We start from the raw sequence: 12,263 nt of genomic DNA, 5'->3' as shown, positions 1-12,263 counted from the left end.
AGTGAAACGAACTGACTTTATTATTATTATTATTATTATTATTATTATTATTATTATTATTATTATTATTATTATTATTATTATTATTATTATATACTACGCACTGAAACAAAGGTTTCATAAATGTCATACACATTGATTTAACATTCTTGACATAGTTTAACGGAATATTAAAGAAAAACATAAGAAAATCAACTAAACAAACTGTACTTAACAGTCATATAAATACTAAAAGGACCAATACAACCTTCGATTTCTGGGAATTCTTAACCAAATAATTCTGATCAAACCGAAGTTTTCTTAATTTAGGTCAATCTTTTTTCCACATTAATTGAAATGGAAAGCTCTTTATTGTAATAGGTGCCAAATAGCCTAGGCTAGGATCCTCAACTTATGCGTCTGACCTTTCACGTGAATGATATTTGCCAATTCGTCCTAGAGCTCTTGGTTGTAAGTAGCACGTGCGAAACGAACTTCTCTTTTTTAATGTAATTTGTCAAGGAGATTTTTGTTTTTTCTTTTCTTCTTCTCATTTTTGTGTTGCTTCTCACGTAAACATTGGACATTTTACCGCTCACATCTCCATCGAACCAATAAACTTGCTCGAAGACTGTCACGTGAGCAATCGATACATTTGTCATGCATTAGATTTTTTTTTCGTACTCCAGTTGTGGATTTTCAGCATAGAGTGACAACCTGTTGTTGTAGGTGCGCTGTATTATTAAATCCTTGCCTCTTGTGGAAGTGTCCACGCGCAGTACTGCAGTCGGAAAGTAAGTTATGACATTATTATTGTTATCATCGTCTTTGTCTTTCGTGTTCGTTTTAAAATTAAGTTGGTTATTTAAATTACAATTGAAAAAGAAATATTGACACTATCTTGAAAACATAACTAGAAAATCAAGAGCTCGATTCTTGGTAGAGTAATACTTCCTTTACAAATGTTAAGTAATTTCTTTTCATTACAGTCTCTCCAAAAAAAAAAAAAAAAAAAAAAGTACTAAAATATTACTTGATTTTATATATGATTTTAGGAGTAATCTTCCTTTGTTTACTATGAAAATTACTGATATAGCGTGTTTAGGATCTAAAGTTCGGAACATTATGAACACTATTCTTTCTAAACATTTAAGCACTATTATTATTATTATTATTATTATTATTATTATTATTATTATTATTATTATTATTATTATTATTATTATTATTATTATTATTATTATTATTATTATTATTATTATTGGGACGCAGTGGCTAAGTGGTAGAGCGTTCACCTCTGGTGCTTGGGGTCCCGGGTTCGGTCCCAGCCCCCGCCAAGTGAACTTTGTGGTGGACACACACCGTGTGCGTGAGTTTTCTTGGGGTTCTCCTGTTTCCTCCCACTTTCTTCACTCCACCATTTCATTCATTACTAACCGGCATAACCGTGAGACGTAAAACTCAAAGATTTCATTTCATATTTATTATTATTATTATTATTATTATTATTATTATTATTATTATTATTATTATTATTATTATTATTATTATTATTATTATTATTATTAGAGAAAACAGCTTTTGGCATTGTCTGTTTCGAAGTTCTTAAACTTTTTTCGTTTGTTTTTTAATTTAACGTCCCATTTGTTCACCATAAAGACCAGTTGGCGAGAATTGGGATCGAAGCAGGATACCCAGGCATCAGAGGTGAGCACTCTACCAGTAAGGTACCGCGGCTCCTTCTTAAACTTTGTGTTTGTGTGTGTATGTGTTTTATTTGTGTACAAAGCTATTTGTCATTTGTCAGGTGTGGATGGCAAAAGAAGAAGCAATGAATAAGAACATGTAGAGTAGTATTCAGTGAATAACATTACCAGAATGTGCATACTAGTCACAATGCAAACAACTATATCATTTTCTAATGTACAAATCAATAACCCCATTGTTTACTTCAAAGTTTCTGAAAGTTAAAGCTAATATTTACATTATTTGTTAGAAAAAAAGAGTATTGACTTTTGTTGTCAGTGTTCTTTTTTTATAAAAAAGGAAGGTTTAAACTAGCTTTTAAATGAAAATTCCAGTTTTACGTCCTAGTATCATAACTTTTGGCGAAAAACGACGGAGTACATGTAAAAAATGATTAATAAAAGGAAATGAATATGAAATAATTAGTGGAATGAGAATGTCAGAAGAATCAGGAGAACTTCAAGAAAGCTCACGTGTAAGATGTTGTTCACCACAAACACGCGTGGCCCGAGATCGCATTAACTACACTTCGAATAAGAGGTAAACGCTCGATCATTGATCCACCGTCTTCCCCCTAGCGTTTAAATTGTTCTCAACGTTGTAACGAACGTTTTAACAATATATATAACGAACATGACTTGCTTCAGAGGAGGTAACTATCAATAAAGGTTAGGAACATATGAACCTATCAATGTTGTAATTGATATGGGCTAGATTTCAATAAACCTGTTAATATCGTTTATAGTGCTCATACGATCAACATGAAATTACTACACAAAATTTTATGTCATTTGAACGAAAAAAAAGACTGAGAGAAATTGTTAGAAAAATTGTACTGTGTTAATTTGTTTCTATAGCGTAAGTTGTCAGAAGACATAAGGAAACATAGAACACAAGACATAAAGAAAACGTCTTAGCATCTAGAAATAAAATAAAATAGGACCTGGAACGTATCCGGAAATGTTGTTGGGAGGGAGCCAACGTTTGGGGGTCCAAGAATACAAGACCCTACTGTCATATATATATATATATATATATATATATATATATATATATATATATATATATATATATATATATATACTCACAAATGTGGTAAAACTAGGTTGTTTTCATCATAAATGAAATAGTACAGATGAGTAAAGTCAAACCTTGAGTCTACATTAATCATTTAGCAGCTAAACAAGTAGGTATATAGTTTTATTAAGAAAAAGTACAAATGTACACCAAGCCACAAAAGTATCTCCATTATTTGGGGTCCAGGTAATTTGCAATTGTGAAAACGCCTAGACAAATGCAACCCAACTTACACATAACTTTTCTCGGCACTGACAGCAGTTGGTAGCCCTGATCCAGGTGTTTATCCAAGTAAAATTGCACAGTAAGTGACTAACGAAACAGTTCTCCATTCTAAGATGAATCATTATGGTTCGGATCGTGTTTTCCAAAAAAAAATAAAAAAAAAACATATATTATCTTAATATTGTTGTGTATGTAATGTATTATTTCTTTATATACTGTATGTTTAGAGAAATAAAGATACTCACCACGCATGAATCAGAAAATGCTTGAAGGTAGCTGAAAATATCAAATCTAGAACAACTGTTGGAAATGAGTTAGAAATGATTGCCTTCATTGAGAGACCTTCTCCAATTCTCCTCATTCCAACATCTTTTTCTCCATCTCATTCCAACAATCCGGCCCCGCCGAACAGAAGTTCAATACGCTAACCACTTACCTACCGCGTCACTTAACCTTTTATCTAAACTTTTAGCTAGTTAAAATCGTTGCATGTAAGACTATACAAACTACTTATGTTCGTATGAGAATACGTTCCTTATGAGTGTCACAATGACTTACTCGAGATAAAAGCAAGTTATATAGACCTTCGTTAATGAGGAAAATATTACAACAAGTTCTTCAAGTTGAAGCTACTTCATAGTTTGTAACTGCTCCCGATTTACATTACTACTATTCTTCCTCATCGTAACTTCTAATTTCCAAATAAGAAGAGCCGGTAGCATTTACGCCGATCCCAAGAGTTTCAGTATTCGCGCGCTACCCTAGCCACCTGTTTTTGAATTTGATCATGTAAAATGTACAGAAAAATTTGAGCAGGAGAACAGAACCTAACCAACCCCTGCGGGGCTTCTAACCCGTTCCTACTACTACTACTACTACTACTACTACTACTACTACTATTATTATTATTATTATTATTATTATTATTATTATTATTATTATTATTATTATTATTATTATTATTATTATTATTATTATTATTATTATTACTTTTACTATGGATCCGTATAGTAAAACTGCAACCTTATTTTAATTAAAAAAGTGTTATGAAAATGTAAAAAAGGTTTGAACCCACGCCAAAAACTATTTTAATTACTAGAACGTTGCCCTAGAACACTCGGCTACGAAGCCGACAGCACTTGGCCTTAATTTCTGCTATATGTAGGTCATGACTCTTGATGTCCTATCTGTATCGGCCAATAAGATCAGAGAATATCTGAAATTCTTGGAATCTCCCGCACACCAAGGTCTGCGGGGTCGTTAGTTACGCTTCTGGGCTCGTTCCATACACGACAAATTAATTAAGGGGACAATATTGACAAATCTGACAATAATATACGAATATATATTATTTCTAGTGCCCCAAAAGTAGACATTTTTTTTTTACTGAAATGGGCCCACAGCTCATTATTGTTTTATTTACCTTTAGTGTGCTGTTCTGTTTATGTAATGTAGTGAACCTATTTGATGCTTCACTTATAATTTCATTTTCATATCGTATATGGAGTAAGACAATTTTGTCTCAAAATGGGCCATCTCGAAAGGCGGGGAGCTTCTCTGGGGGATCAGTTCCCCCCCCCACAAGTTACGGCTCTGTCGATGATTAGGCTCAACTTGAAGAACATTTCGTGACATTTTCCTCATTGAGCAACGTCTATATAACTTGTTTTTGAGTTAAACAAGGAAATCTCGAGTGTCATTAAGACACTTACACAAGTTGCTTATATTTTGTTATTTATATTTTTATTTATATTTTGTTTATATTTGTTTCTTTTTGTTATATTTTTCCATGTATCTTGTTTATATTTTTCCATGAAACGACTGTAACTAGGTATTAATTTTGGTGGAAGTTGAAATGGCGCGGTAGGTGAGTGGTTAGCGTATTGAACTTCTATTTGGTGGGCCCGGGTTCGAATCCCGGCCAGGCTGAAGCTTTTTCAATTGTTTCTGTTTCAATTTCAATGCATACTCAGTGTGACAAGGAAGATCTTTTCTCCTCCAGGCGTGGGAGGCCCGGGTTCAATTCCCTGCGGGAGCTCATGTGGTTCGGATTCCACGTTAATCAGTAGTTCCACGTCTCATATAGCCTCGCTGCTGAAAAGTGACGTTAAACTCAAAATCATTTCATTTTTCTCTCCTCCAGAAAGAAAAAGATGTTGGAATGAGGAGAGTTGGAGAAAGTCTCTAAATGGAGGCAATTATTTACTAGCTTATTTCCAGCAGTTTTCTAGATTCGATATTTTCGGCTGCTTTCAAGCATTTTCTGATTCATATGTGATCAGTGTTTTTATTTCTTTGAATATACAGTGTATAATGAAAAAATACATTATACAGCAATATTGAGATTAACATATGATGTTCATTGGACAACACGCTCTGAACCAGAGAGATTGATCTCAGAATGGAGAAATGTTTTGTGCGTCATCTACTCACGATTTTACTTCCACACAGACTTGATTCAGTGCTACCTACTGCTGTCATTGCCGAGAAAAGTTACGTGTAAGTTGGGTTGCATTTGTCTAGGCGTTCTCACAACTGCAAAAGAATGGAATAGGGCACTTAAGGGGGAGATACTTTTGTGGCTGGGTGTATGTGTACGTGAGTAACGAAGTTAGGGGGTCAGACCCGGTGGATCCTCCACGTGGATGCGCCTCTGAATAGGACACTAGCTTCCCTAAACTGTGCACCCCAGTACCTAGTGTTTCTTGACCGACTCACGGAGGAGCTGAGAAATATTTGGGAAGTTCCAGTAAAATCACACTTGCTATTTTCGAGAAGATTTGCACTGAGTAACTGATTCATTCGTACCATTAATTACGAAACTAAATTATGATTTTGTGTTTGTTTTTTCAAATTATGTACTTATTTCACTCTTTTTTCTAATAATTTGTTCGTGTATACAGGGTGTTTATAAAGTTCGTTTACAAAATTTTTAGGTGAATCTGCTCATAGAAACAAGAACAAAAATTCTAGTAGACACTTCGTCGGAATTGCTTCATTTTAGAATTACAAGCTGCCGAAAACGTCGGAAAACGAAATTTATTGATAAATGTCTCCAAAACTTCTAGCAATTGAATACAGGTGGCACGTTATCGTCTTAGAATCACGTTATAATCTTAGAATTGTAAACTACTCTATTCAAAAGTGATAGCTTCACAATCTTTTACAGGCAGCGCAAGGAATGTTCTGCTAGGAAATCTAATTCATTACTTATATAATGTTGTTCCAGCAAGTAACAAAAATTAGTTGAAAAGAACATCAATATCTTAAATAGTACAAAAATAACGAAGGATTTTTGGTGTTATGCATGGTTGCATAACTACAACAGAATGAGTGTCAAGGATAAAATGAAAATAAATAAAATTATCAGTCTAATAACTTACAATCTTACCGTGTGGAGTAAAGGAGACAGATGGTTATTAAAATTCAATGATTTTACTAGAATTTGTGCAATGAGCATGTGAGAGAAAATAGAAGTATCTCCCAATAATAATAATAATAATAATAATAATAATAATAATAATAATAATAATAATAATAATAATAATAATAATAATAATAATAATAATAATAATAATAAAACCGGACACCATGTTCTCCACCACAAACTCAGTTGACCTGGGACTGAAAGTGAGACTGCTTACAGTAGAGGTGAATGCTTGACCAAAGAACCATCATGCAGCTCTTCCTTTCCCCCTCTTCCTGGAAAAAATATTGTTAACAACGCATAGGAGATGGTGGCATGAAAGAAACAAAATTAATTAGTTATCTAATAAGAAGTTGGAAATTGCTATGATAAGGAGACAGACATGTTGAAAAGCGTGAGGAATGAAACCTTGAGACAGACAATGGAAAATATAAGAATATTACAGAAGTGTGATGACAGGCAGCCCACAAAGGTTCACAATATTTAATGTTCAAATATGCAAAGATCAGACGTGTAAAACGAGATCCCTACACTACAGTCGGACTCCTTAGGACTCCCTTTTAGGAAGTCCCTGAATGATACTTTAATTGATTACCTGTACGGTAGAAGCGAAATAAGGAAACCTTCAGAGATAATGATAATGACACTGTCCCCCTTTGGCCTCATTATACACATGGCATAGACGAATCTGGTGTTGTCTGATGCAGTCATATGTGCGCCTGAAATTTCTGAAATCACTGCGGCAGCTATAATGATGCGGGCAACGAGGTCCTCGCGTGTTGCGATAGGTGTTTGGTACACTAGACGTTTCATCTGAAACCACAGGATGAAGTTCAACGGAGTCACGTCAGGCGAACAAGGTGGCGAAGTCACAGCCCATGGTCGATCCAACGCTCTATGAACATTAGATTAAGGAAGTTTCTGATATTGACGTCAAAATGTACTGCTATGCCGTCGTGTTGGAACTACATTCACTGCTTAATTGCTAATGACACATTCTCTAGAAGTTCCGGCAAGATATAATGTAGAAAAACATAAGGTAATTGCAGTCATGAAGACAGGCAAGCAACAAATAGGGACCAATCAGCTGGTTCTGCACCATAGATTTAATTAAATCTTCTGCTGATGGTGTTGAAAAGGAGTAGCATGCAGATTTTTTAGCCTGTCGGTTTGTCGTCATTAAGATTTTCCTGTCGGTTCACAGAACTATAGTTGAAAAGTTCAGTATAGCTATAGTTTGCTGGAGAAACCATTGGCAAAATGATTGATAACGCATAAAGTCTTTCTATTGCATTTTCTAGACTAGTTGCGGTAGACAAAATCGTGTCTATATGTTTTCTCGGGGTTCTCTCATTTCCTAGCACATTGACTTCTCTACATCAGCTCTTTTAAATCATCGACTCCTTTAGGCTAAAGGTTATCATTGTGTGTGATGCTATTTTTTTAAAATCTAGTCAGGTAAATAATATTATAATGCAAATCACGGACCTAACAACATGTAGAGTCTGGTCTGTCTGGTCATTAATCTATCAGCACGGTTGTGTGGAGAGTGGACTCGTTTCTACACGTCTGATCGTCTCATATTTGAACAGTTCATGTTTTCTTCCTTTGTGGGCTGCCTGTCACCGCGCTTCCGTAGCATTGTTATCTTTTTGCTCTTTCATTTGATGTATTATTTATAATTGTACCTTAAATGTAATAAATACTACAAAGCCTGAACCTTTAAATGCCGAAGGACGCAACTGCTGCGTCAAGGCTTTAAACCGTAATAGCTCAGCCCCTAGTTAAGCTAGGAAGATAATTTTAGTATCCATGTGTTCCTGAAGAATACAGCTTCCCGCCGATATGTATGGATACTACGCCGGAGAGAGGGAGGGTAAAGTTCGTGTTTTTCTGTTTTTGGCATCAGTTTTTTTGGGGGGCGGGGGGGAGCACTCCTTGTGGTACAGTCATGAAAATTGGTTTGAGAAGCAATGAAGTAGTCCACTATTTGATGATACCGTGTATGTGTATTTGTTGCTTATATCGGAGGAGGAATGGGGCGCAAAGTTGGTCAGTTTTTTAAGTAGCAGTTTTTTGACGAAAATTACATTTTGAGGACGGTTACATATAAGACTTCTACGAATAGAGCGGGAATTGCACAAATGTGACCTCATTGAAATCTGTATTCCATAAAATTTTCAACGATGTATCAATCATGACTCTGTGATAATTAGGGGGTCACCAGAGCCACCAACGTGAGAGTCTACTATTTCGTTCAAATCCCTGCCTGGTGTATTAAGGTTAAAACTCAGATATTCATTTTAAAACACCCTATATTATATTTGTGCAAATTATGCACTTTTAGTAGTTTTTTATTATTTATTTGTTTAAATCTAATTTTCGTCCCCCTAAAATTTCAATGACCCTAATTTGCGTCATGACCAAATTTGTGTACACTCCTGGTGCGAATGCTGCATCAAAGTAATTCGCCAAACAGATTAGTGTATCAAAAGTAACTCGCCAAACAGACTAGAGTATCGAAGTCATGTAGGTATTTTTTTTTCGAAAGTTTAATTAGTTGTTATTCAAACAAATGAAATGAAATGAAATCTTTGAGTTTTACGTCCTACAGTTGTGCCGTATGGGATAAGGGAGACGGCGATGATGAGAAACAGGGACCTTAGTTTGTTCCTTTAAAAAAAAAAAAATGAACTAGTTGATTCGAAGTGGAAACTGGAAAATGGAGTACAATGTGCTATTTCATTTGAATTCAACAACAGATAAAAATTAATAAAGCAGTGTATGAGCATTAAAACAAAAATTATTACATGAAATGAAGTGAAGGAAATTAAACGAAGGATTCTTCTTATAAAGTCCAAATTTTCAACCACATAAAGCTAGCAACAGCTGCTGTGTATTAAATTTTATTATGAATGTTGAAATTGTAAGTTGGGCAATGTTTGTATTGTAATCATATTGACAGAAAAATATACACGCATACTTCAAACTTCTTAAAGTGTCATTTCAATAATTATTTTGAAATGTCCACATACAAAGCGTTGTTATTTGTATTAGAATCAATAACCATTTAAAATGACGTTAGTATATTATTGTTGTTATTGTAAAAAAAAAAACGCATAGGTCTAAGTAAACTGTCTTGATGTTCATTGTTACTAGTTGTGTAATACAATTTTCTGTATGCACTATAACCCTTCTGCTATATTTCCCCTTCCTACCATCATCTACCAACTTATTCTAGTTAGTCGCATTACGATAACCATCTCTCACGTCGATTAATATTACTATCTACAAGGCTTGTGATGAATATTGACTTTTTCCTTTCCATGCAGGCCATATAACACACGAAACACCCAGAAACGACGACTCATCTTTCTATTTCATAGCATTTGTCTGATGAGTAATCTCCAACTGAGAGACAACGACTTCTTGTATGTCAAGGTCATAGCAATTCAAAAGAAGAGCTAGGCATGTGAGGTGAATTTGTTGCTATGCGTAACTCTTCGTTATAAACAAATAGCGTATAATTATTGATTTCAATATCTTTAGGAAGAATAACAATTTTGCAATATGCATTTGTAACAAAACTAAAGTTTTTTTTGTAAAGTTTTTCTTTATTTTTCATATCCGTCAGAAAGTGTCCTTTAAAGTCATTAATAATAAATACACACAAAAAGAAAGAAAGGAAAGAAAAGGAAGAAAGAAAAAAGAAAATTAAGAAAATGGAATTTCTAATTTTTGCGTTTCACGGTTATGTTCTTTAGTCTAAAGACAAATGATGAATGAAAGTGAATGATTATGATAAACGTGTGGAGTGGCAATGTAGGAGGAAACATAAGAACCCGAGAAAACTCACGGATATGACGTTATCCGAAACAAAGCCGCTTAGCCAGGGATCGAACTGAGGACCTTTGCACCAGAGGTGACCCATTTGTTTCCAGATTCTCCAGTGGGCAGAAGATGTCGAATTTTCTTCCTGCCTCCAAAAATAATAATTGTTTACTAGAGAGTGAAAATCGAAAGTTGTTATTTTCTCGGAAATGGCTCTAACGTTATTGTTTAAGTCTCATGTATTAATTTTTCTTAACAACGTTATAAGATGGCATAAGTTGTCATTTCCTCATGAAAAAAAATCTAGAAAAGATAATTGACTCTTAGGATGGATCTTTCTCGAACACTTTTCTCTAAAACGAATCTAGCTTTTCTTTTTTAAATAAATAAATACCACATTACTCTGCTTTTACGTTCCCGTATTCGACTTCTTCCCACCTCTTCATTTTTTAATCTCTTCGTTTTCCTACGTTTACAGCCTTCGGCTTTACATTTACGAAGTTTTACTTTCGTGACACGTCATGTCGATCTGCAGCAAATTGCATCAACAGAGATTCATAATAGAACCAGTCATGACAACGAAATCAACCATGGCTTCTTGCTTCTCGATAAGAATGCATAGGGCAGTTTGATCTGTGCGTTACCTACCTATCGAATTCCAGTACGTTCATCATGCGAAAAATTTCATTGATTTCCACTGCTGTTATTCTATGTAGACCTACTCTCTTGTCAGTAGCTGAATATTTTTACAAACGACGGCATAATAATAGCAAAACAATCCAGGCTCAACTACTACGTGGGAAAAGGTAAGTTTATAGCAACATAAAATGCAGATTACATTATTTTGCCAATATTATGTATTATCCCACTCAACATTTTTGCTTACTCAAGTTGTGGATTATATGTTGGATTTAATGATACAAAATTTCGAGTTCCTCCTCATTTTCCGAAATGTACACTCATGTCCAAAATAATTGTCGCATATCTAGAGCTGTCTTCTTGTAAGGATATAATTTGATAATGATTTTGCAGGGTACTTTTAATACTGATACTATGAGTATAATCGGGAAATGTATATTTGTGGTAAATTTCATAGGAAAAGAATTATAACTACGAAAATTAGAATGAGTAAAACAAAATGTTGCTAAGTGAACAAGAAAGTTTTATTTTCGTTTTATTGTTCTTATTTACTGCTATTTTGACATGAAATTTGCCACATACATGTCTTTGCCGATTATACACGTACTAACATTATAAGAAATACCGGGCGAATTCGTTAACAAATTATATTCCTCTAACAACACATTTATAGAAATGCGACAATAATTTTGGACATGAGTGTACCTAGAACGAAAATTCTTTTTCAGAATTGTATGACCTAACACATTTATCAAACACATAGCTAATGCTTGCTCAGCTATACGTTACTTCATATTTTTCGAAGCGTAGAGAAGAACTTCCACAATTCATTCGAAGGACGCGGACAATCTGTTTAATACGAAATACATTAAAACGTTTCATAAAACATAGCAATGTACTAAAATCCCCTTGATAATTGCAAATATGTGTCAACTTTTGGGATCTTTTACTTACCTTAGTGCTTGTGATAAAAGAGCTCATTTCCTTGATTACTGCATTGATGTTATATTTCTAAGAAACATACTTTGTATTTTAATGCAGGGATGAATAATCAATCCACACTCTTTGTGTGCAAAGTGTTAAATAGGTTGCTCCAATTTATTTGTAACTCCTTTTATAGAAACATGAGAATTTTAGTTTACCTTTACTTCATCCGTCTTGTCTCTGCCCCGTCAAAGTGAGAAGATAAGAAAGGCTTTTTTCTATAGAAGTACAGTATACTTTTAGATACGTAAAGAGGTTTCATTTTGATAATTCATTCATCACTATATATATATATATATATATATATATATATATATATATATATATATATATATATATATATATATATATATAT

The 12,263-nt window shown here is 34.0% G+C and overlaps 1 protein-coding gene across 1 annotated transcript in view; it reads left to right on the top strand.

Annotated features, from left to right (window-relative positions):
* The first annotated feature begins 674 nt into the window (after nucleotides 1–674).
* The window catches only part of LOC145689642 (uncharacterized), a 97,072-nt gene continuing 85,483 nt past the window's right edge, over nucleotides 675–12,263 (top strand). The window contains exon 1 of the mRNA XM_081763833.1: nucleotides 675–773. The gene's annotated coding sequence lies outside the window, so the exon portion shown is untranslated. The remainder of the gene's footprint in view (nucleotides 774–12,263) is intronic.

The sequence above is a fragment of the Thermobia domestica genome, chromosome 1 (assembly GCF_964235325.1).
Source record: "Thermobia domestica chromosome 1, izTheDome1.hap1.1, whole genome shotgun sequence".
Taxonomy (NCBI): domain Eukaryota; kingdom Metazoa; phylum Arthropoda; class Insecta; order Zygentoma; family Lepismatidae; genus Thermobia; species Thermobia domestica.
The sequence above is the reverse complement of the archived record's forward strand: the minus strand, read 5'-3'. Positions and strand labels throughout refer to the sequence as shown.